Source organism: Phyllobates terribilis, unplaced genomic scaffold, assembly GCF_046119375.1.
Source record: "Phyllobates terribilis strain yellow unplaced genomic scaffold, ASM4611937v1 Scaffold_4__5_contigs__length_816908805, whole genome shotgun sequence".
In the NCBI taxonomy this organism is placed as follows: Eukaryota; Metazoa; Chordata; class Amphibia; order Anura; family Dendrobatidae; genus Phyllobates; species Phyllobates terribilis.
Window position 1 is genome coordinate 691,272,554 of NW_027362764.1, and position 23,356 is coordinate 691,295,909.

At 53.8% G+C, this 23,356-nt stretch overlaps 4 non-coding genes and 1 pseudogene across 4 annotated transcripts; all 5 read left to right on the forward strand.

Moving 5' to 3' along the window:
* Positions 1–658: 658 nt before the first annotated feature.
* Positions 659–777, forward strand: LOC141266859 (5S ribosomal RNA). The gene has a single exon (XR_012320880.1). It is a non-coding gene; the product is annotated as a 5S ribosomal RNA (ribosomal RNA).
* A 3,822-nt stretch (positions 778–4,599) lies between these two features.
* LOC141266871 (5S ribosomal RNA) lies at positions 4,600–4,718 on the forward strand. Its single transcript, XR_012320892.1, has one exon. It is a non-coding gene; the product is annotated as a 5S ribosomal RNA (ribosomal RNA).
* A 6,033-nt stretch (positions 4,719–10,751) lies between these two features.
* LOC141267272 (5S ribosomal RNA) lies at positions 10,752–10,870 on the forward strand. Its single transcript, XR_012321280.1, has one exon. It is a non-coding gene; the product is annotated as a 5S ribosomal RNA (ribosomal RNA).
* Positions 10,871–12,546: 1,676 nt separating this feature from the next.
* LOC141267748 (5S ribosomal RNA) lies at positions 12,547–12,665 on the forward strand (annotated as a pseudogene).
* Positions 12,666–22,197: 9,532 nt separating this feature from the next.
* On the forward strand, positions 22,198–22,316 carry LOC141269478 (5S ribosomal RNA). The gene has a single exon (XR_012321509.1). It is a non-coding gene; the product is annotated as a 5S ribosomal RNA (ribosomal RNA).
* The last annotated feature ends 1,040 nt before the right edge of the window (positions 22,317–23,356 follow it).

Here is a 23,356-nt window from a genome sequence, read left to right on the forward strand (position 1 = left end):
GATGGTTTTAGAGGGCGACCGCCTAACGAGGGCCAGCAGAAGTAACGTCTTCTTCTTCAAAGAAGCTTGTGTAACTAACCCAATCAGACAGCTGCCCAGGAGCTAACCTCAGTGCTAGGAAGGAGCGGGAGGGAATTGAGGGGGTGGTTCCTGCTAAGGCCCTGAAATAATAATAAGAGAGGCAGGAGAGTCTGACGCATGGTGGCGGAAAAGCTGCAGGTGCAAATAGGGAATGTGGTCTCGTGCGAGCAACTTGTGCATGCTCGCTGTGTGTGAGTGTGCGCTTCCTAGGTACGGCGCGCTGCAGACAGTCAAAAGGGTTGCTCCCTTTCATTAAAAGTTAATCCCCGGCTGCAGGCTATTAGAAAGCAACTAACCGCGCTCTACTCACCCTACCCAGGTCTACCGGTGAGTCTCGCCGCTGCTCCCGGCCTGTGGCATTGGCCGCGACGCTGACGTTCCGTCGACAGCGCGGCAGCCGATCAGTGAGCTCAGCGGCTGTGAGCGGAGCGTTCTGTCTACAAGACCTTTTTAAGGAGCCAGCAAAAAAGTGAAGAGAAAGGAAAGCACAAAAGCACCTTGTCTCACTAAGCAATGGAAGGGGCAGCTGGCAGCCGGACGTCAAAGTAGAAAAGCAGCAAGTGAGAGGCTTGTCTCTGCCTACGGCCACACCAACCTGAACACACCCGATCTCGCCTGATCTTGGAATCTAAGCAGGGTTGGGCCTGGTTAGTACTTGGATGGGAGACCGCCTGGGAATACCAGGTGCTGTAGGCTTTTGCTTTTTCTTACTTCCACAAGCAGGGGTCACTCTCCTCTATGCCTTTTTTCCATTCCTTTTTTCACAAGCGCACACATGCTCCTTTCTTCTTTTCATTTGCTTTCTCTCTTGCGCTATTTAATCCTTGCAAAATACCAGCATCCTTCTCATCACCGTGGGCCTCCAGCATTGTTGCTTATTTACTTTTAATACTAGGCTTCTTTTCACCAGGACCAGCGACTCCCGCATGACTGGAGGCAACCACCGCTGACCTGGAGGCCAGTTTACAGCACAACCCAAGCAAAACACCTTTGCAGGCCACACGACCCCCCCGAAGAGCAGCTCAAATTCACTCGCAACCATCTCACCCTCTTCCTTCATTCACTCCTGGGCGTTTCGCTCCACCCCAAGTTGCGGGTCCAGCTTGCTCTTTCTGTCACATCCCCGTGATGAACGGTTTAGCCTGCAGGAGACCCTGCGCCGAGCCATTTTTAAACACATCTGATGCGGCAGGTGTTTCATTGCTCAACAAACAACACCTATAGGGACGGCACAGCCTATGCATCGGTCCTTCGGAGACTGCCCCAGAACGGCCAGAGTTCTCGTCCCCACGCGAGCCTGAGGAAGGCTGGCCGGGCGATGGGCCAAGCAGCGTCTACTGGCCATACCACCTTGGATACGTCCGATCTCGGAAGCAAAGCAGAGATGGGTTCGGAAATACTTGGTTGGGACACCTCCTGAGAACACCAGGTATTGTAGACAATTTTGATGACGTTTTGCCATCTTGCCCAGCTCGGCTAGCATGGAGTGGCGCCTTGCTGGACACCGACCTTACGTAAAGTAGAGGCTGGAAGTCCCAAGCCTCCCAAGCCCCCCAAGACCTCTAAGAGACTCAGAAAGAGAATAGGAGGGATCCAATGGCTGGATGTCCTTAAGGACAAAAATGTCCAGGAAGGATGGGAAATTTTTAAAAATGAGATTCTCAAAGCACAATCGTTAACAATCCCGAAAAGTAGGAAGAATGGGAAGCATTTAAGGAAACCAGGATGGATGAACACAGAACTTAAACACATGCTAAAAAGAAAGAAAGAAATGTTTATTAAATGGAAAGATGGAGGCATATCTAAAGAAGATTATAATGCAGTCTGCAGATCCTGCAGGGCACGTATCAGGTTAGCTAAAGCTGACAATGAATTAAGGCTTGCAAGAGATGTCAAAAGCAATAAAAAAGGATTTTGGGGGTATGTCAAAAGTAAAAGAAAAGTCAAAGATGCTATAGGATTTTTACAGGATGAAAATGGAGAAATGGTAAGAGAGGATGTTGAGAAGGCCGAACTTTTTAATTCCTATTTTGCATCTGTTTTCCCTCAGAAAGAAAATGTAACATCAACTGATCTTCACTGTCCTTTTAAAGGAATAGAGGAATCCAAGTTATCTGTAAACAGAAAGCTTGTGAGGGAATATTTAGCTAACATAAATGAGTTCAAGTCTCCAGGTCCAGATGAATTACACCCCAGAGTACTGAAGGAGATCGTAGAAGAAATTTTAGAACCACTCTCCATAATCTTTGAAAATTCTTGGAGAACAGGAGAAGTCCCAGAAGACTGGAGAAGAGCAAATGTTGTTCCTATCTTCAAAAAGGGGAAGAAGGTGGACCCAGGGAACTATAGGCCGGTGAGTCTGACTTCTATACCAGGAAAGATCTTTGAACAAATTATTAAACAACATGTATGTAAGTACATGGATAAGAATGAAGTGATTAACCAGAGTCAGCATGGGTTTGTAACTAACAAGTCATGTCAGACTAACTTAATTTCCTTCTATGACAGAATCACTGACTGGGTGGATCAGGGAAATGCTGTAGATATAGTATATCTTGACTTCAGCAAAGCATTTGACAAAGTATCTCACACCATCCTTATTGACAAAATGACCAAGTATGCAATGGACCAGGCAACTGTTAGGTGGATTCATAACTGGCTTAGTGATCGGACTCAAAGGGTGGTTGTAAATGGCTTCACATCCAGCTGGATGAATGTCTCAAGTGGGGTACCACAGGGCTCCGTCCTGGGACCTGTATTGTTCAACATCTTTATTAATGATTTAGATGAAGGAATTGAGGGTAAACTGATTAAATTTGCTGATGACACAAAGCTAGGAGGGATAGCTAATACTAGAGAAGAGAGAGAGAGAGGATTCAAAAAGACCTAAATAAACTGGAGCAGTGGGCAGCAACCAACAGAATGGTTTTTAACAGGGAAAAATGCAAAGTACTACATCTGGGCAATAAAAATGAAAAAAGCATATACAGAATGGGAGGAATAGAGCTAAGCAACAGTACATGTGAAAAAGACTTAGGTATACTAATAGATCATAGACTGAACATGAGTCAACAGTGTGATGCAGCAGCAAAAAAGGCAAATACAATTCTGGGATGTATTAACAGAAGCATACAGTCTAGATCACGTGAAGTCATTATCGGTCTTTACTCCTCTTTGGTCAGACCTCATCTGGAATACTGTGTACAGTTTTGGGCACCACATTTTAAAAAAGACATAGACAAACTGGAGCAAGTTCAGAGAAGAGCGACCAGAATGGTGACTGGTCTGCAAACCATGTCCTATGAGGAACGGTTGCAGGATTTGGGAATGTTTAGCTTGCAAAAAAGAAGACTGAGAGGAGACTTAATAGCTGTCTACAAATATGTCAAGGGCTGTCACATTGTAGAAGGATCATCTTTATTCTCATTTGCACAAGGAAAGACTAGAAGCAATGGGATGAAACTAAATGGGAGGAGACACAGATTAGATATTAGAAAAAACTTTTTGACAGTTAGGGTGATTAATGAGTGGAACAGGCTGCCACGAGAGGTGGTGAGTTCCCCTTCAATGGACGTCTTCAAACAGAGGCTGGACAGACATCTGTCTGAGATGATCTAGTGAATCCTGCTTTGAGCAGGGAGTTGGACCAGATGACCCAGGAGGTCCCTTCCAACTCTACCATTCTATGATTCTATGATTCTATGATAAGGACGCAACCCCGCCGCCTCTACCAGGCCTCACACCGAGCTCCTTGCCACGGCTAGGAGTGCTTATTGACCCCGCAGCCGGCCGTATGCAAATGATGGCGTTAAAAGCATCTCGCGCTGTGAAGGGGCCAGGCTTTCAGCAGCTGCCCAGGGGATGGTTTTAGAGGGCGACCGCCTAACGAGGGCCAGCAGAAGTAACGTCTTCTTCTTCAAAGAAGCTTGTGTAACTAACCCAATCAGACAGCTGCCCAGGAGCTAACCTCAGTGCTAGGAAGGAGCGGGAGGGAATTGAGGGGGTGGTTCCTGCTAAGGCCCTGAAATAATAATAAGAGAGGCAGGAGAGTCTGACGTATGGTGGCGGAAAAGCTGCAGGTGCAAATAGGGAATGTGGTCTCGTGCGAGCAACTTGTGCATGCTCGCTGTGTGTGAGTGTGCGCTTCCTAGGTACGGCGCGCTGCAGACAGTCAAAAGGGTTGCTCCCTTTCATTAAAAGTTAATCCCCGGCTGCAGGCTATTAGAAGGCAACTAACCGCGCTCTACTCACCCTACCCAGGTCTACCGGTGAGTCTCGCCGCTGCTCCCGGCCTGTGGCATTGGCCGCGACGCTGACGTTCCGTCGACAGCGCGGCAGCCGATCAGTGAGCTCAGCGGCTCTGAGCGGGGCGTTCTGTCTACAAGACTTTTTTAAGGAGCCAGCAAAAAAGTGAAGAGAAAGGAAAGCACAAAAGCACCTTGTCTTACTAAGCACTGGAAAGGGCAGCCGGCAACCGGACGTCACAGTAGAAAAGCAGCAAGTGAGAGGCTTGTCTCTGCCTACGGCCACACCAACCTGAACACACCCGATCTCGCCTGATCTTGGAATCTAAGCAGGGTTGGGCCTGGTTAGTACTTGGATGGGAGACCCCCTGGGAATACCAGGTGCTGTAGGCTTTTGCTTTTTCTTACTTCCACAAGCAGGGGTCACTCTCCTCTATGCCTTTTTTCCATTCCTTTTTTCACAAGCGCACACATGCTCCTTTCTTCTTTTCATTTGCTTTCTCTCTATTTAATCCTTGCAAAATACCAGCATCCTTCTCATCACCGTGGGCCTCCAGCATTGTTGCTTATTTACTTTTAATACTAGGCTTCTTTTCACCAGGACCAGCGACTCCCGCATGACTGGAGGCAACCACCGCTGACCTGGAGGCCAGTTTACAGCACAACCCAAGCAAAACACCTTTGCAGGCCACACGACCCCCCCGAAGAGCAGCTCAAATTCACTCGCAACCATCTCACCCTCTTCCTTCATTCACTCCTGGGCGTTTCGCTCCACCCCAAGTTGCGGGTCCAGCTTGCTCTTTCTGTCACATCCCCGCGATGAACGGTTTAGCCTGCAGGAGACCCTGCGCCGAGCCATTTTTAAACACATCTGATGCGGCAGGTGTTTCATTGCTCAACAAACAACACCTATAGGGACGGCACAGCCTATGCATCGGTCCTTCGGAGACCGCCCCAGAACGGCCAGAGTTCTCGTCCCCACGCGAGCCTGAGGAAGGCTGGCCGGGCGATGGGCCAAGCAGCGTCTACTGGCCATACCACCTTGGATACGTCCGATCTCGGAAGCAAAGCAGAGATGGGTTCGGAAATACTTGGTTGGGACACCTCCTGAGAACACCAGGTATTGTAGACAATTTTGATGACGTTTTGCCATCTTGCCCAGCTCGGCTAGCATGGAGTGGCGCCTTGCTGGACACCGACCTTACGTAAAGTAGAGGCTGGAAGTCCCAAGCCTCCCAAGCCCCCCAAGACCTCTAAGATAAGGACGCAACCCCGCCGCCTCTACCAGGCCTCACACCGAGCTCCTTGCCACGGCTAGGAGTGCTTATTGACCCCACAGCCGGCCGTATGCAAATGATGGCGTTAAAAGCATCTCGCGCTGTGAAGGTGACGCGCCCCCTGGGCCAGTGTTGTTGGGGATACCCGGAGCCGGATCAGATGGGGGTTGTAGTCTCCGAGTGGCTGTGACCCGGTCCGTGCCCAGGGTGTCAAGCTCAGTGTGTGGCAGTCCTTACTGATGTTACTAAAGTTCTTTATGTCGACTACGCCACCCGTTGAATTGCGGTCACTTCGGCCGCCGCTGCAGCAGGGTCCGCTGAGGCTGATGGTGTTTGTGCAGCCCAGGTAGTATAACCCCCAACGGGTGGGGTATAGCCTCAGGGGGTCAGGTGCAGAGGATGGTGGTTGTGGAGGTGCAGTGAGGATGGTAAAGAGAGTCAGAGTCGGGCTGTGCAGTTCAGGGTTTGTTTACTTACTGCTGTTTTTGTACCGGTCACTCCGGCCTTGAGTGACCACCCGAGCCGTGCTGCGTCCACCAGGTCCTGGACTCGGCCAACCCCCAAGTAGTTCCGGAGCGTGGTTCTGAGCTCCCTTTCTGTCTTGTCCTCATCTCTGGCCTTCCCCACCAGGGATCCACCTATGTCCGGCTCCCTCGGGCCTCTTGGTGGTAAACCCTTGTCTCTGGGTTCCCTGACCCTATTCCTGGTCTGCCTTCTGGGTGGATTTAGTGGGTGATCGTGGCAGATCGATCCTGCCCACGACCTCCGGTTCCTGGCTAAGGTGTGCTGTAGCCTCTGCCAGCTTGGGATCCGGTACCCTGTTGCCAACTCTTCACCCTTTGATTTATTTTGGGCTCTCAGAGTTCCTTCTTTCTCCCCCTCTGGGTCTTTCTTTCTCCTCTCTCTCTCTCTTGGCCTGGGGCTGCTCTGCTCTTCTGCTCTCTTCCTCTGCAAAGACTGGCTGACTGACCCTGATCTTAGATGGTGCCCACCTTATATACTCCCTCTATGTGTGAGCTCAGGTGACCAGCACCCAATGAGCTCCTAACCTTACCCAGGCTGCTCCCCCTATCTGCCCCTACACTACTGGGATGGTCCACCCCCCTCCCACTCCAGCCAAGGACAGACTCGGTCGTACCTGCACATTTCTAAGTGGGAGTACCGTTGGTCTGCCCTCCGGAAATGGGATGTGTGTAGTGCATGCAGCCTTCTGAGCTCAGTTCCACACTCCATCCTTACCCGGGAGTGGAATATCACACCTCTGGTTGAGGTGCAATACCCCTGTAGCAGCCGAATCCTCAGGGTGCTACATTCCCCCCTGGTAAATCACAGCACGTCCTCGGGCTGTAAGATATAAAAAACACCAAAACATACAATTTTTTCATAAACATAAACATATAAAACATATAAAACAGTATCAGCAGCATAAACTTTTCATATAAACATTCTTGTTTCTGGTACCTCCGGTCACGGTGCAACTTGTGACCGGGTAAAGTGCAACAGTTTCTTTAAGAAAATGGTTTTCCTATAAAACCAGTAGGGGGCGCCTTAGGAAGCGCAACTATATACAAGGGAATATGGCCGCTCTCAGTCCTCGGCCAGGTATTAGGGAGGATTGACCGCTCTCAGTCCTCGGTCAGTGGGGAAATGGGACACACTGGAACAGTTCAGTTCTCTGGTCCCAACGGGGACTATATTAGCAGCAACGGTTCACTGTGCCCCGACGGGCAACTATATACAGTCTCTACTCTACCGTACTCAACGACGGCGTCCTCCTGCTCTTTCTTTGTGGACAGTTTCAGTTTCAGACCCGTCCGGGCACGTATGCTGGGCAAATAGATTTTCACCCAGGTGCGGCACTCTAGATGTTGAGGGCGCGTTGATGGTAGCGGCGCCCGGGTCGACCAGGCCTTGCGACCAGGCTTGGGGCACCTTGAAAGTAAAGGGCACCGTAAGAACGGCGGCGCCCTGTGTTACTTGGCCCTGCGACCAGGCCGGGGGCTCCGCGGAGGTAGGGGGCGCTGTTGGTATTGCGTCGCCCGGGGGTACTAGGCCTTGCGACCAGGCCGATGGTACTTCCTGCTTGGTCACGCTCGGGGTCGAAGCGTGTGACGTCACAGGGGTCGCGGCTTCCGTTTGAGGCCTAGTCTGCGGCGGTGACGTTGCAGCGACGGGCACGGCAGGGGATACTTCGGGCTCTGCGACGGGGAGCTGGGGCAGGCACGCGGTTTCCCGGCTCGGGGTATAGACGTCCCCTTTACCTGCCTCCATTCGTTCGGCTCCCTTCTCGGCGCCGTCTCCGGCCTTCAGTCCTCCTGCGCCATCCTCAGAGGCGGTCTGTCTCCTCGTCTCGGGTGGCGTGCTCCGCTGACGGGTTCTTGTCTGCTGGGCCATCTCACGGCTCCATTCTGCTAACGTCTCTCGCTGCACCCGGGCCATCCTCCGTGCGAGGCCCTCCAGCGCAGTCTGTGCACACTCCCGATCTCGGGGGAGCTGTGCCAAGACCTCCACTAAGCCTAGTGGGGTCGTTGCTTCTAGCAGGCTCCTGACCAACAGGTCGGTGCTGCTCTGCTCTCCTCCCGTTGTCTCCAGCAGGCCTTCTGGAGTGGCGACCGGCAACAGGCTCCTGACCACTGGGTCGGTGCTGCCTGGAGTGGCGGCCCGCATCAGGCTCCTGACCACTGGGTCGGTGCTGCCTGGCTCTCCCTCCATCTCCGGGTAGGCTCTTTCTGGACTCTGCTCCAGGCTTCTTGTCTCCGGGTGCGCTCTCTCCAGACTGCTCCAGGCGACACCCATCTTTGTTCTCTTGTTCTCAGTCCTCCCACTTCGAGGGCGGTCCCGGGGCCACTTGGTGATTGTCAGCTCCAGGGGCAGTTCTTTCACGCTGACAGACACCTCTAGCATCACAGTCTCTGTTGGTGGGGGCGGTTTCCACTTTTGGCGCCATTTTCGGTCCTGGCCCACGATGGGAGGCGGCCTCTTGCCACCCTCTGGCACGCCCATAATGGCGTCCGCTCTTCCAAGGCGGGAAATCTTCGGAAATGGCGGGAATCGTCTCCCAGTGGCGGGAAACTCTGCAGATGGCGGGAAAAAGCTGTTAATGGCGGACAACCGGCGGGAATCGATCTGTGATGGAGTCCGATGGCGGGGACCCTCCGGGACCGGCGGGAGACTTCTTTTTGAGGTAAACTTGTTCTTTTCTTCAGGCACGCAGTACCCGGGTGTTGCGGGCACGTTATCCTGCCGACTACGCCAAAGTTGACGCGCCCCCTGGGCCAGTGTTGTTGGGGATACCCGGAGCCGGATCAGATGGGGGTTGTAGTCTCCGAGTGGCTGTGACCCGGTCCGTGCCCAGGGTGTCAAGCTCAGTGTGTGGCAGTCCTTACTGATGTTACTAAAGTTCTTTATGTCGACTACGCCACCCGTTGAATTGCGGTCACTTCGGCTGCCGCTGCAGCAGGGTCCGCTGAGGCTGATGGTGTTTGTGCAGCCCAGGTAGTATAACCCCCAACGGGAGGGGTATAGCCTCAGGGGGTCAGGTGCAGAGGATGGTGGTTGTGGAGGTGCAGTGAGGATGGTAATGAGAGTCAGAGTCGGGCTGTGCAGTTCAGGGTTTGTTTACTTACTGCTGTTTTTGTACCGGTCACTCCGGCCTTGAGTGACCACCCGAGCCGTGCTGCGTCCACCAGGTCCTGGACTCGGCCAACCCCCAAGTAGTTCCGGAGCGTGGTTCTGAGCTCCCTTTCTGTCTTGTCCTCGTCTCTGGCCTTCCCCACCAGGGATCCACCTATGTCCGGCTCCCTCGGGCCTCTTGGTGGTAAACCCTTGTCTCTGGGTTCCCTGACCCTATTCCTGGTCTGCCTTCTGGGTGGATTTAGTGGGTGATCGTGGCAGATCGATCCTGCCCACGACCTCCGGTTCCTGGCTAAGGTGTGCTGTAGCCTCTGCCAGCTTGGGATCCGGTACCCTGTTGCCAACTCTTCACCCTTTGATTTATTTTGGGCTCTCAGAGTTCCTTCTTTCTCCCCCTCTGGGTCTTTCTTTCTCCTCTCTCTCTCTCTTGGCCTGGGGCTGCTCTGCTCTTCTGCTCTCTTCCTCTGCAAAGACTGGCTGACTGACCCTGATCTTAGATGGTGCCCACCTTATATACTCCCTCTATGTGTGAGCTCAGGTGACCAGCACCCAATGAGCTCCTAACCTTACCCAGGCTGCTCCCCCTATCTGCCCCTACACTACTGGGATGGTCCACCCCCCTCCCACTCCAGCCAAGGACAGACTCGGTCGTACCTGCACATTTCTAAGTGGGAGTACCGTTGGTCTGCCCTCCGGAAATGGGATGTGTGTAGTGCATGCAGCCTTCTGAGCTCAGTTCCACACTCCATCCTTACCCGGGAGTGGAATATCACACCTCTGGTTGAGGTGCAATACCCCTGTAGCAGCCGAATCCTCAGGGTGCTACAAAGGGGCCAGGCTTTCAGCAGCTGCCCAGGGGATGGTTTTAGAGGGCGACCGCCTAACGAGGGCCAGCAGAAGTAACGTCTTCTTCTTCAAAGAAGCTTGTGTAACTAACCCAATCAGACAGCTGCCCAGGAGCTAACCTCAGTGCTAGGAAGGAGCGGGAGGGAATTGAGGGGGTGGTTCCTGCTAAGGCCCTGAAATAATAATAAGACAGGCAGGAGAGTCTGACGCATGGTGGCGGAAAAGCTGCAGGTGCAAATAGGGAATGTGGTCTCGTGCGAGCAACTTGTGCATGCTCGCTGTGTGTGAGTGTGCGCTTCCTAGGTACGGCGCGCTGCAGACAGTCAAAAGGGTTGCTCCCTTTCATTAAAAGTTAATCCCCGGCTGCAGGCTATTAGAAAGCAACTAACCGCGCTCTACTCACCCTACCCAGGTCTACCGGTGAGTCTCGCCGCTGCTCCCGGCCTGTGGCATTGGCCGCGACGCTGACGTTCCGTCGACAGCGCGGCAGCCGATCAGTGAGCTCAGCGGCTGTGAGCGGGGCGTTCTGTCTACAAGACCTTTTTAAGGAGCCAGCAAAAAAGTGAAGAGAAAGGAAAGCACAAAAGCACCTTGTCTTACTAAGCACTGGAAAGGGCAGCCGGCAACCGGACGTCAAAGTAGAAAAGGAGCAAGTGAGAGGCCTGTCTCTGCCTACGGCCACACCACCCTGAACACACCCGATCTCGTCTGATCTTGGAATCTAAGCAGGGTTGGACCTGGTTAGCACTTGGATGGGAGACCACCTGGGAATACCAGGTGCTGTAGACTTTTGCTTTTTCTTTCTTCCACAAGCAGGGGTCACTCTCCTCTATGCCTTTTTTCCATTCCTTTTTTCACAAGCGCAAACATGCTCCTTTCTTCTTTTCATTTGCTTTCTCTCTTGCGCTATTTAATCCTTGCAAAATACCAGCATCCTTCTCATCACCGTGGGCCTCCAGCATTGTTGCTTATTTACTTTTAATACTAGGCTTCTTTTCACCAGGACCAGCGACTCCCGCATGACTGGAGGCAACCACCGCTGACCTGGAGGCCAGTTTACAACACAACCCAAGCAAAACACCTTTGCAGGCCACACGACCCCCCCGAAGAGCAGCTCAAATTCACTCGCAACCATCTCACCCTCTTCCTTCATTCACTCCTGGGCGTTTCGCTCCACCCCAAGTTGTTGGTCCAGCTTGCTCTTTCTGTCACATCCCCGCGATGAACGGTTTAGCCTGCAGGAGACCCTACTCCGAGCCATTTTTAAACACATCTGATGCAGCAGGTGTTTCATTGCTCAACAAACAACACCTATAGGGACGGCACAGCCTATGCATCGGTCCTTCGGAGACCGCCCCAGAACGGCCAGAGTTCTCGTCCCCACGCAAGCCTGAGGAAGGCTGGCCGGTCGATGGGCCAAGCAGCGTCTACTGGCCATACCACCTTGGATACGTCCCATCTCAGAAGCAAAGCAGAGATGGGTTCGGAAATACTTGGTTGGGACACCTCCTGAGAACACCAGGTATTGTACACAATTTTGATGACGTTTTGCCATCTTGCGCAGCTCGGCTAGCATGGAGTGGCGCCTTGCTGGACACCGACCTTACGTAAAGTAGAGGCTGGAAGTCCCAAGCCTCCCAAGACCTCTAAGATAAGGACGCAACCCCGCCGCCTCTACCAGGCCTCACACCGAGCTCCTTGCCACGGCTAGGAGTGCTTATTGACACCGCAGCCGGCCGTATGCAAATGATGGCGTTAAAAGCATCTCGCGCTGTGAAGGGGCCAGGCTTTCAGCAACTGCCCAGGGGATGGTTTTAGAGGGCGACCGCCTAACGAGGGCCAGCAGAAGTAACGTCTTCTTCTTCAAAGAAGCTTGTGTAACTAACCCAATCAGACAGCTGCCCAGGAGCTAACCTCAGTGCTAGGAAGGAGCAGGAGGGAATTGAGGGGGTGGTTCCTGCTAAGGCCCTGAAATAATAATAAGAGAGGCAGGAGAGTCTGACGCATGGTGGCGGAAAAGCTGCAGGTGCAAATAGGGAATGTGGTCTCGTGCGAGCAACTTGTGCATACTCGCTGTGTGTGAGTGTGCGCTTCCTAGGTACGGCGCGCTGCAGACAGTCAAAAGGGTTGCTCCCTTTCATTAAAAGTTAATCCCCGGCTGCAGGCTATTAGAAAGCAACTAACCGCGCACTACTCACCCTACCCAGGTCTACCGGTGAGTCTCGCCGCTGCTCCCGGCCTGTGGCATTGGCCGCGACGCTGACGTTCCGTCGACAGCGCGGCAGGCGATCAGTGAGCTCAGCGGCTCTGAGCGGGGCGTTCTGTCTACAAGACCTTTTTAAGGAGCCAGCAAAAAAGTGAAGAGAAAGGAAAGCACAAAAGCACCTTGTCTTACTAAGCACTGGAAAGGGCAGCTGGCAACCGGACGTCAAAGTAGAAAAGCAGCAAGTGAGAAGCCTGTCTCTGCCTATGGCCACACCACCCTGAACACACCTGATCTTGTCTGATCTCGCATTATAAGCAGGGTTGGGCCTGGTTAGTACTTGGATGGGAGACCGCCTGGGAATACCAGGTGCTGTAGGCTTTTGCTTTTTCTTACTTCCACCAGCAGGGGTCACTCTCCTCTATGCCTTTTTTCCATTCCTTTTTTCACAAGCGCACATGTGGCACCCCAGGGGTCTGGTTTCCACAGTAATGTAATGTTATGTCTGAGAGCAGGTGGGAGGTCCTTTGGTCAGGGATCCTGTGCATGCCACACCTCCTGCCCAGTCTTGGGAGGGGAAGAACTTCCCCTATATAAACCCGGGGCTGAGGCAGGGTTAGGAGTAGAGAAGAAGCAGAGACAAGAAACAGTCATAGGAAGAAACAGCAGAAGCTCAGTGGGAGCAATACTACTATGAGTCAGGGGCTGGCAGCTGCAGAGCTCGCCCTGACTGAGAAGCTTTCTTACCGGACCCGGCGTCCGAGGCTGTGGGGACTAACTCTTACCCAGCAGCAGAAGCCGACCGGCAGGGGATTTCAGGTCCTCAGGCCCAGAAACCCGAAGGCAAGGTCACACGCGTGGGACCAGCACCGCCAACGTGGAGCGGAAGCCATTAGAAGGCCCCGAGTCACCGGCCATACGGGTGAGCACCACACGGCACACTCAGGGACGTGGGCTACTTATATCCGCTTCTAGCAAGGTAGCCAGAAGAGTACAGTCAGTTTGGGAGGCCTACAACTCCGCCTGGCCAGGGGAGATCCCATCTGCTCAAGGACTGACCAGGCCCCGTTCGCTAGCAAGTACTCCGGGAGGGTCTATCGTTGTTACCAGTAAAGACCCTGAATTACACCGCACCGTCTCTGAGTGGTTCCTGCTACCCCCATCTTCCACGTCGGCTGCCCTGAGGCCATACCCCTCCCGTTGGGGGTTATACTATCACGCTGCACAATTCTACATCGGCCTCAGCGGTCTGCCCTGCAGCGGCAGCTCCATAGCTGCAAATCAACGGGTGGCGTAGTCGACACTCAAATAACACCTATCAAGACTGCCACACACTGAGTTTGACTCCCTGGGCATGGACCGGGTCCCCGCCACTCGGAGACTACAACCCTCATCTGATCCGGTTCCGGGTAAGCCCCCGAGTGCGAGACGCTGCGCGACACAGCAGGCCCAGGGGCGCGTCAACTTTGGCGTATTCGGCAGGATTTCGTGCCCGCAACCACCGGGTACTGCGTGCCTGAAAAAGAGACTTTCAAACTCACCTGTGGTGAAGATTCCTGCCATCCGGCGCCATTTTCAGCCTTCTTCCCGCCATCTGTGAAGATTCCCACCATCCGGCGCCATCTTCAGCCTTCTTCCCGCCATCCGTGGAGTTTTCCCGCCGTTGGACGCCATATTGAGGACGCCGCGCGGGAAGAAGAGGGGCGTGGACTCCAAAAAGCCCGCGAGAACTGAAGCCCCGCCTCACGTCCGGACGTTGCGTAAGGTCCTGGAAGGAGCCCAGCAGACGCCGACGTCACCGGAGCGCGACGGAAGGTCCTCAACCCTGACGATCCACTGCGGAGCCGCGGCCTACGGAAGAGGATCATCGCAAGGTAGGCCACGGTCCACTAGGGGGGAGAAGGATGTCGGATACGGAGGAGAGCTTCACCGCTTCAACCCCCGCCAGCGCCACCGCTGTCGCGGTCATGCCTTTCACCATGCCCTATATCCCGGGGGCAGCCTGGCTACCCCAGTACTCAGGGGAGTCACATACCCTGCAGGACTTTAGAGAAAGGCTGGATAGCCTCTTCCAGGTGTACTCCCTCACAGAAGAGCAAAAAGTGAGCATCCTGGTGGCCCAATTAACCGGAGCAGCCCGAAGGGAGGTAAAGTCCTGGCCACCTGGGGGGAGGACTGTCGCAGGGATACTAACCCGGCTGAAGGACACCTTTGATACCCGCACCTCAGCCGAGATCAAGCTTAGATTCTACGGGTGCAAACAGCGGGCCCATGAGAGTATAAGGGACTATGCCCTGAACCTACAAGAGGCCCTGAGAGCCGTTAAGCAGACCGACCCTGACGGCGTGGGAGACGAGGACAGGCTGTTGACTGAACAATTTATAGAGGGTTTATATTGCAATGCCCACCGAACCCAGTTGCGGGCAATGGCCCTACAGGACCCTCATCTGGGATTTGCACAGTTCAAGGACAGAGCCATCCGGGTGCTCCGAGAACCGGCACCGGATGGCGTTGTGACCCACAGGCGCCCAGTTATCACTTACCACCAGGAGGCGGCGCCCTTGTCGGCAGGGCCTGTAGGGGCTGATGCGCAGGCTTTGAACAATGACCCGGCTCCAGACCTGCACCATCAGGTCCAAGAGCTAGCTAAAAGCGTTGCTGCGTTAACCCGAACTGTGCAGTCTTCACAGGCTTCCACTCCAGGGAAGATCCAGCTGGCATCCGGACCGGAGAACATCCCGTGGCGTCGACCAAGGAGGACCCCACCGGCCAGAGGAAGACCCAGTGACCGGTACAACGAGGACGGACGACCCATCTGCCGCCGCTGCAATCAACCCGGACATATGGCAAGGTACTGTCCTTTAAACTGGCACAACCTGGGGGTAGAGGGCCAACCCCCAGGAAAAAGACCACAAGGCCCATCGAACTGGCGCGACAAATATGTCGGAGGGCGTCCAGTCTTGCCTGTGGTACTGGATGGCATCCCTATGAGTGCCCTACTGGACACCGGGTCACAGGTCACCACCATTCCGTACGTGCTCTTCAAGCAGTACTGGAATGACTCGGATATAACCCGCTACCCTGACGACGACTTGAGTATCATTGCCAGCAATGGTCAGCCCGTGCCACAGATCAGATTTAAAGAGGCGACCATTAAAATTGGTAGAGTCGAACTGGCAGCACAGGGACTGATTATTGTAGACATTGACAAACACGAGAGTCACCCAAAGATAACGCTAGGAACTAATGTAATTGAAAATTGTCTTGCAGAGGTGATTTTCCTTTTACAACAGGTTGCCAAGAACGCCAGCTCCGGCGAGCAGCGAGTGCTCCAGAAAGAGATCCGGGCACTGAGGCGACGGCAACAGGTGGAACTCTCCGGCGGTGAGATTGGTAGCGTAAGAATGTGTGACCCTTTCCCTATTGCCATGCCCCCAAAAAGTGAAATGATGATTTGGTGCCGGGCAGCTATTGGTCCGAGAGGTAGGGATTACCAGGCAATGGTAGAACCAGTTTACTCAGACAGTAGGCCCACCATTTTGACAGCACGGGGGGTGGTTCATGTACGCCATGGGAGGGTGCCCGTTCGCCTAATAAATATCGGGAAGAGGGAAGTATACCTACCCCGGTATGCCACGCTAGCCAAATTATATACCATCAACCAAAACTCTATACAGTCTGTGGAACCCTTGCCTCCATCTCACCCGGAGGAAGGTAACGGCTCTAAGAAAGTAATGGAGGATTGGTGTCAGCAACTACACTTGGGAACTGACTCCACTCCCTCCCACCAGAAACAGGGAGTCTACCGGGTGGTTCAAGAGTATGAGAGAGTGTTTAGTAAACACCCGTTAGACTTCGGGCGAGTTAAGGGGGTAGAACACCGCATCCCCACGGGAGATCATCCTCCCATAAAAGAGAGGTATCGACCCGTACCCCCTGCACATTACCAACACGCCAAGGGGATGCTTAGAGACATGAAGGAGGCTGGGGTAATCCGGGATAGCTGTAGCCCCTGGGCAGCCCCACTAGTTTTAGTCAAAAAGAAAGACAACACTATGAGGATGTGTGTAGATTACCGGAAAATCAATCGTATCACACACAAGGATGCGTACCCTTTACCAAGGATAGAGGAGTCTTTGGCTGCTTTAAGATCTGCTAACTTCTTCTCTACCTTGGATCTCACTAGCGGGTACTGGCAGGTTCCTGTAGCAGAGGCGGACCGGGAGAAGACCGCATTCACCACCCCGATGGGACTTAGCGAGTTTACCTGTATGCCGTTTGGACTTTGTAACGCACCCGGAACCTTCCAACGATTAATGGAGTGCTGTCTGGGACACAAAAACTTCGAGACGGTCCTGTTGTACCTGGACGATGTCATCGTATATTCCAAGACTTATGAGGACCACCTGAAACATCTGGCGGAAGTGTTCGAAGCCCTGGCAAGTTACGGCCTGAAGGTGAAACCCTCTAAGTGTCACCTCCTGAAGCCAAAGGTGCAGTACCTGGGACACGTGGTGAGCGCTGACGGAGTGGCTCCCGATCCTGATAAGATCACCGCAATTAAGGAATGGCCAAGTCCCTCCAGTATAAAGGAAGTGCGGCAGTTCCTTGGGTTGGTAGGCTATTACCGCAGATTCATCCCCGGTTTCACCAAAAAGGCAGCTCCCATGCAGGACCTCCTGATAGGCCAGTCCCGGAAGGCCAAGAACCAGAAGCCGCCCATCAGATGGGAGAAGTTAGAAGAAGAGTCCTTCCGCCAGCTGAAGATGGCCCTCACGGGGGATGAAATCCTGGCGTACCCCGATTACAGCCAGCCCTTTATCCTCTACACTGACGCAAGTAACATCGGGCTAGGAGCTGTGCTGTCCCAGATCCAGCAGGGGAAAGAACGAGTAATCGCTTACGCCAGCCGAAAACTGCGACCCACCGAGAGAAACCCGGAGAATTACAGCTCCTTTAAGCTAGAGTTCCTGGCAGTGGTGTGGGCAGTCACCGAACGCTTTAAGCACTACCTCGCTTCTTCCCGGTTCATCGTGTACACGGATAACAACCGTTGACACACCTGGACACAGCAAGACTCGGTGCCCTAGAGCAGAGATGGATGGCTCGTCTGTCCAACTACGAGTTCACAATCAAATACCGGGCAGGACGCTCCAATACCAACGCGGACGCCCTGTCCAGGATGCCAAATCTACCGGACGTAGGAGAAGATCCAGAGGAACTGGAAGAAGTCGAACTCCCTGCGTTCCACCGTCATGGGACTATCCAGTGTTCCCACCGGGTAGGGAGTAAGCAAGCCGCTACGTTTAACCCCTTGCCTCACTACAACTGGGCGGAAACGCAAGACAGCGACCCTGCCGTCCGGCTGGTAAAGGAGATGCTGACTCGGCCAGAGGCTCGCCTTGACCCAGACGCTCCGGAGGAAGCCAAGCAACTGTGGGCAGAAAAGAGTAGACTGTTCCTTTACAAGGGGAAGTTGTGCCGCAGAATAGTTAACTCCCGGACGCATGAACTAATCTGGCAAATAGTGGTGCCACGAAGAGACGCAGCCATGGTGATGGAGGCATACCACGACGGGGCTGGACACTTCGGATGGAAGAAGCTGGAGTTCCTGCTGCGCGAGCGGTTCCACTGGGTAGGCATGAGGGGAACCATCAAGAGGTGGTGCAGAGACTGTGGCCCGTGCAACCTAAGAAGGAAGGACCGTGCCAGCCAGAAGACTCCCCTGCAGTCCATCGTCACCCGGCAGCCGTTGGAACTGGTAGCCTTGGATCATGTAAAACTGACCCCAAGCAGAAGTGGCTACGTCTACGCGTTAACCATCGTGGATCATTACTCCCGGTTTCTGGTTGTCGTCCCCGTCAAGGACTTAACGGCTCAAACAGCAGCTAGAGCCTTTCAGCAGCACTTTTGCCGTCCACACGGTTACCCGGACCAAGTGCTGACGGACCAGGGACCTGCCTTTGAAGCGGAGGTCTTCCAGGAATTCTGCAATCTGTATGGCTGCCGGAAGATAAGGACGACACCCTACCATCCGCAAACTAATGGACTTTGTGAGAAAATGAACCAGGTGGTAATGGATCTTCTGAAAACGTTGCCCCTGGAAGAACGCAGTCTGTGGCCTGAGAAGTTGCCCGATCTGGTGGACCTATACAACCACATCCCGGTAGGTTCCACCAACTGTACCCCGGCTTACCTAATGAGGGCGAGACCTGGTAAGTTACCTGTTGACCTGGAAATGGGAGTCCTGACACCCGAGGACACTTCACCAGAAGCAGACTGGGACACAGAGAGGCAGCAGCAGTACCGGAGAGTACAGGAGAGCGTGGAGCGAAGTCTCTGTCAGGCTAGGGAAAGACAAGAGAAAACTTACAACCAGTATGCTCCCGCTGTTCCCCTGGTACCCGGAGAGCAGGTCTTGAAGAGAAAAAGACGGCTCCACAAGTTGGACGACCAGTGGGAGAAGGACCCGTACACCATACTGCCCTCAAGCCACGACAACCCAAAGGTCTGTACCATCAGTAAAGATGGAGGGGAAACCACAACCATTGTATCCCGGGATCACCTGAAGAAGTGTCCCGAACAGCTACGGAACCCTGAAGAGGAACAAGAAGACCCTCGACCCGTAGAGGAAAGGGAAGACATGGTTAGTACTGTGCTCGGAGACTTCCCTCGGTCTTGGACTCAAGTCAATGGCGCAGTTGTGGTACCCGTACTCACCTTCCTCCAACCCGCATCCCAAGCACCTACGGAGCGACAGGTAGAGCTGGAAGAGCAGCCGGTCCAGGAGGCAGAAGACTCCACACAAGCAGAACAGGAGGATCAACCCTCTGCTTATAGTGAGCCTGCCGTACCCCTAGTGAGCCAAAGAGCCGGTAGACAGCTGCCCAGTTTACCCTTGACAGCTCCTACACCCTGTAGTTCAGGGCTAGACAGTCAGCTCCGTAGGTCCACTAGGGCCACTAGAGGCCAGTTACCCGCACGTTGGAGGATTTGAAATGTATAAGTTGTTTTATTTGTGGTTACCTGTTTTTCTTATTGCTTGTGTATAATTATGTGTTTCTAGTTGTTTATAGGAGTCTTTGGTGGATTTACCGGGAATCCTGTGTACATAGTTGGAGCGTAACCCAGGACGGACTAAAGACTGTTAAGGACTCGGGGCAGAACAGACCCCTACCTGGTTACGTCTCCCTGTTTTGGTGAAATGGACACCTTGCTTTCTTCAAAGACTGCACCCGGTTACGGATATCCGTGACCACCTTTATGTGTTTCTTCTTATTGTACTATTATTGTTGTTATATCTTGTTATGTTTTTCTAAAATATGTTTAGTCCCGGAGTACTAAATTTCACTAGGGGGGAATGTGGCACCCCAGGGGTCTGGTTTCCACAGTAATGTAATGTTATGTCTGAGAGCAGGTGGGAGGTCCTTTGGTCAGGGATCCTGTGCATGCCACACCTCCTGCCCAGTCTTGGGAGGGGAAGAACTTCCCCTATATAAACCCGGGGCTGAGGCAGGGTTAGGAGTAGAGAAGAAGCAGAGACAAGAAACAGTCATAGGAAGAAACAGCAGAAGCTCAGTGGGAGCAATACTACTATGAGTCAGGGGCTGGCAGCTGCAGAGCTCGCCCTGACTGAGAAGCTTTCTTACCGGACCCGGCGTCCGAGGCTGTGGGGACTAACTCTTACCCAGCAGCAGAAGCCGACCGGCAGGGGATTTCAGGTCCTCAGGCCCAGAAACCCGAAGGCAAGGTCACACGCGTGGGACCAGCACCGCCAACGTGGAGCGGAAGCCATTAGAAGGCCCCGAGTCACCGGCCATACGGGTGAGCACCACACGGCACACTCAGGGACGTGGGCTACTTATATCCGCTTCTAGCAAGGTAGCCAGAAGAGTACAGTCAGTTTGGGAGGCCTACAACTCCGCCTGGCCAGGGGAGATCCCATCTGCTCAAGGACTGACCAGGCCCCGTTCGCTAGCAAGTACTCTGGGAGGGTCTATCGTTGTTACCAGTAAAGACCCTGAATTACACCGCACCGTCTCTGAGTGGTTCCTGCTACCCCCATCTTCCACGTCGGCTGCCCTGAGGCCATACCCCTCCCGTTGGGGGTTATACTATCACGCTGCACAATTCTACATCGGCCTCAGCGGTCTGCCCTGCAGCGGCAGCTCCATAGCTGCAAATCAACGGGTGGCGTAGTCGACACTCAAATAACACCTATCAAGACTGCCATACACTGAGTTTGACTCCCTGGGCACGGACCGGGTCCCCGCCACTCGGAGACTACAACCCTCATCTGATCCGGTTCCGGGTAAGCCCCCGAGCGCGAGACGCTGCGCGACACAGCAGGCCCAGGGGCGCGTCACACACATGCTCCTTTCTTCTTTTCATTTGCTTTCTCTCTTGCGCTATTTAATCCTTGCAAAATACCAGCATCCTTCTCATCACCGTGGGCCTCCAGCATTGTTGCTTATTTACTTTTAATACTAGGCTTCTTTTCACCAGGACCAGCGACTCCCGCATGACTGGAGGCAACCACCGCTGACCTTGAGGCAACCACCGGTAACCTGGAGGCCAGTTTACAGCACAACCCAAGCAAAACACCTTTGCAGGCCACACGACCCCCCCGAAGAGCAGCTCAAATTCACTCGCAACCATCTCACCCTCTTCCTTCATTCACTCCTGGGCGTTTCGCTCCACCCCAAGTTGCGGGTCCAGCTTGCTCTTTCTGTCATATCCCTGCGATGAACGGTTTAGCCTGCAAACAAACAACACCTATAGGGACGGCACAGCCTATGCATCGGTCCTTCGGAGACCGCCCCAGAACGGCCAGAGTTCTCGTCCCCACGCAAGCCTGAGGAAGGCTGGCCGGTCGATGGGCCAAGCAGCGTCTACTGGCCATACCACCTTGGATACGTCCGATCTCGGAAGCAAAGCAGAGATGGGTTCGGAAATACTTGGTTGGGACACCTCCTGAGAACACCAGGTATTGTAGACAATTTTGATGACGTTTTGCCATCTTGCGCAGCTCGGCTAGCATGGAGTGGCGCCTTGCTGGACACTGACCTTACGTAAAGTAGAGGATGGAAGTCCCAAGCCGCCCAAGCCCCCCAAGACCTCTAAGATAAGGACGCAACCCCGCCGCCTCTACCAGGCCTCACACCGAGCTCCTTGCCACGGCTAGGAGTGCTTATTGACCCCGCAGCCGGCCGTATGCAAATGATGGCGTTAAAAGCATCTCGCGCTGTGAAGGGGCCAGGCTTTCAGCAACTGCCCAGGGGATGGTTTTAGAGGGCGACCGCCTAACGAGGGCCAGCAGAAGTAACGTCTTCTTCTTCAAAGAAGCTTGTGTAACTAACCGAATCAGACAGCTGCCCAGGAGCTAAGCTCAGTGCTAGGAAGGAGCGGGAGGGAATTGAGGGGGTGGTTCCTGCTAAGGCCCTGAAATAATAATAAGACAGGCAGGAGAGTCTGACGCATGGTGGTGGAAAAGCTGCAGGTGCAAATAGGGAATGTGGTCTCGTGCGAGCAACTTGTGCATGCTCGCTGTGTGTGAGTGTGCGCTTCCTAGGTACGGCGCGCTGCAGACAGTCAAAAGGGTTGCTCCCTTTCATTAAAAGTTAATCCCCGGCTGCAGGCTATTAGAAAGCAACTAACCGCGCTCTACTCACCCTACCCAGGTCTACCGGTGAGTCTCGCCGCTGCTCCCGGCCTGTGGCATTGGCCGCGGCAGCCGATCAGTGAGCTCAGCGGCTCTGAGCGGGGCGTTCTGTCTACAAGACCTTTTTAAGGAGCCAGCAAAAAAGTGAAGAGAAAGGAAAGCACAAAAGCACCTTGTCTTACTAAGCACTGGAAAGGGCAGCCGGCAACCGGACGTCAAAGTAGAAAAGCAGCAAGTGAGAGGCGTGTCTCCGCCTATGGCCACACCACCCTGAACACGCCCGATCTCGTCTGATCTCGGAAGCTAAGCAGGGTCGGGCCTGGTTAGTACTTGGATGGCAGACCGCCTGGGAATACCAGGTGCTGTAGGCTTTTGCTTTTTCTTACTTCCACCAGCAGGGGTCACTCTCCTCTATGCCTTTTTTCCATTCCTTTTTTCACAAGCGCACACATACTCCTTTCTTCTTTTCATTTGCTTTCTCTCTTGCGCTATTTAATCCTTGCAAAATACCAGCATACTTCTCATCACCGTGGGCCTCCAGCATTGTTGCTTATTTACTTTTAATACTAGGCTTCTTTTCACCAGGACCAGCGACTCCCGCATGACTGGAGGAAACCACCGCTGACCTGGAGGCCAGTTTACAGCACAACCCAAGCAAAACACCTTTGCAGGCCACACGACCCCCCTGAAGAGCAGCTCAAATTCACTCGCAACCATCTCACCCTCTTCCTTCATTCACTCCTGGGCGTTTCGCTCCACCCCAAGTTGTGGGTCCAGCTTGCTCTTTCTGTCACATCCCCGCGATGAACGGTTTAGCCTGCAGGAGACCCTGCGCCGAGCCATTTTTAAACACATCTGATGCGGCAGGTGTTTCATTGCTCAACAAACAACACCTATAGGGACGGCACAGCCTATGCATCGGTCCTTCGGAGACCGCCCCAGAACGGCCAGAGTTCTCGTCCCCATGCGAGCCTGAGGAAGGCTGGCCGGGCGATGGGCCAAGCAGCGTCTACTGGCCATACCTGCTTGGATACGTCCGATCTCGGAAGCAAAGCAGAGATGGGTTTGGAAATACTTGGTTGGGACACCTCCTGAGAACACCAGGTATTGTAGACAATTTTGATGACGTTTTGCCATCTTGCCCAGCTCGGCTAGCATGGAGTGGCGCCTTGCTGGACACCGACCTTACGTAAAGTAGAGGATGGAAGTTCCAAGCCGCCCAAGCCCCCCAAGACCTCTAAGATAAGGACGCAACCCCGCCGCCTCTACCAGGCCTCACACCGAGCTCCTTGCCACGGCTAGGAGTGCTTATTGACCCCGCAGCCGGCCGTATGCAAATGATGGCGTTAAAAGCATCTCGCGCTGTGAAGGGGCCAGGCTTTCAGCAGCTGCCCAGGGGATGGTTTTAGAG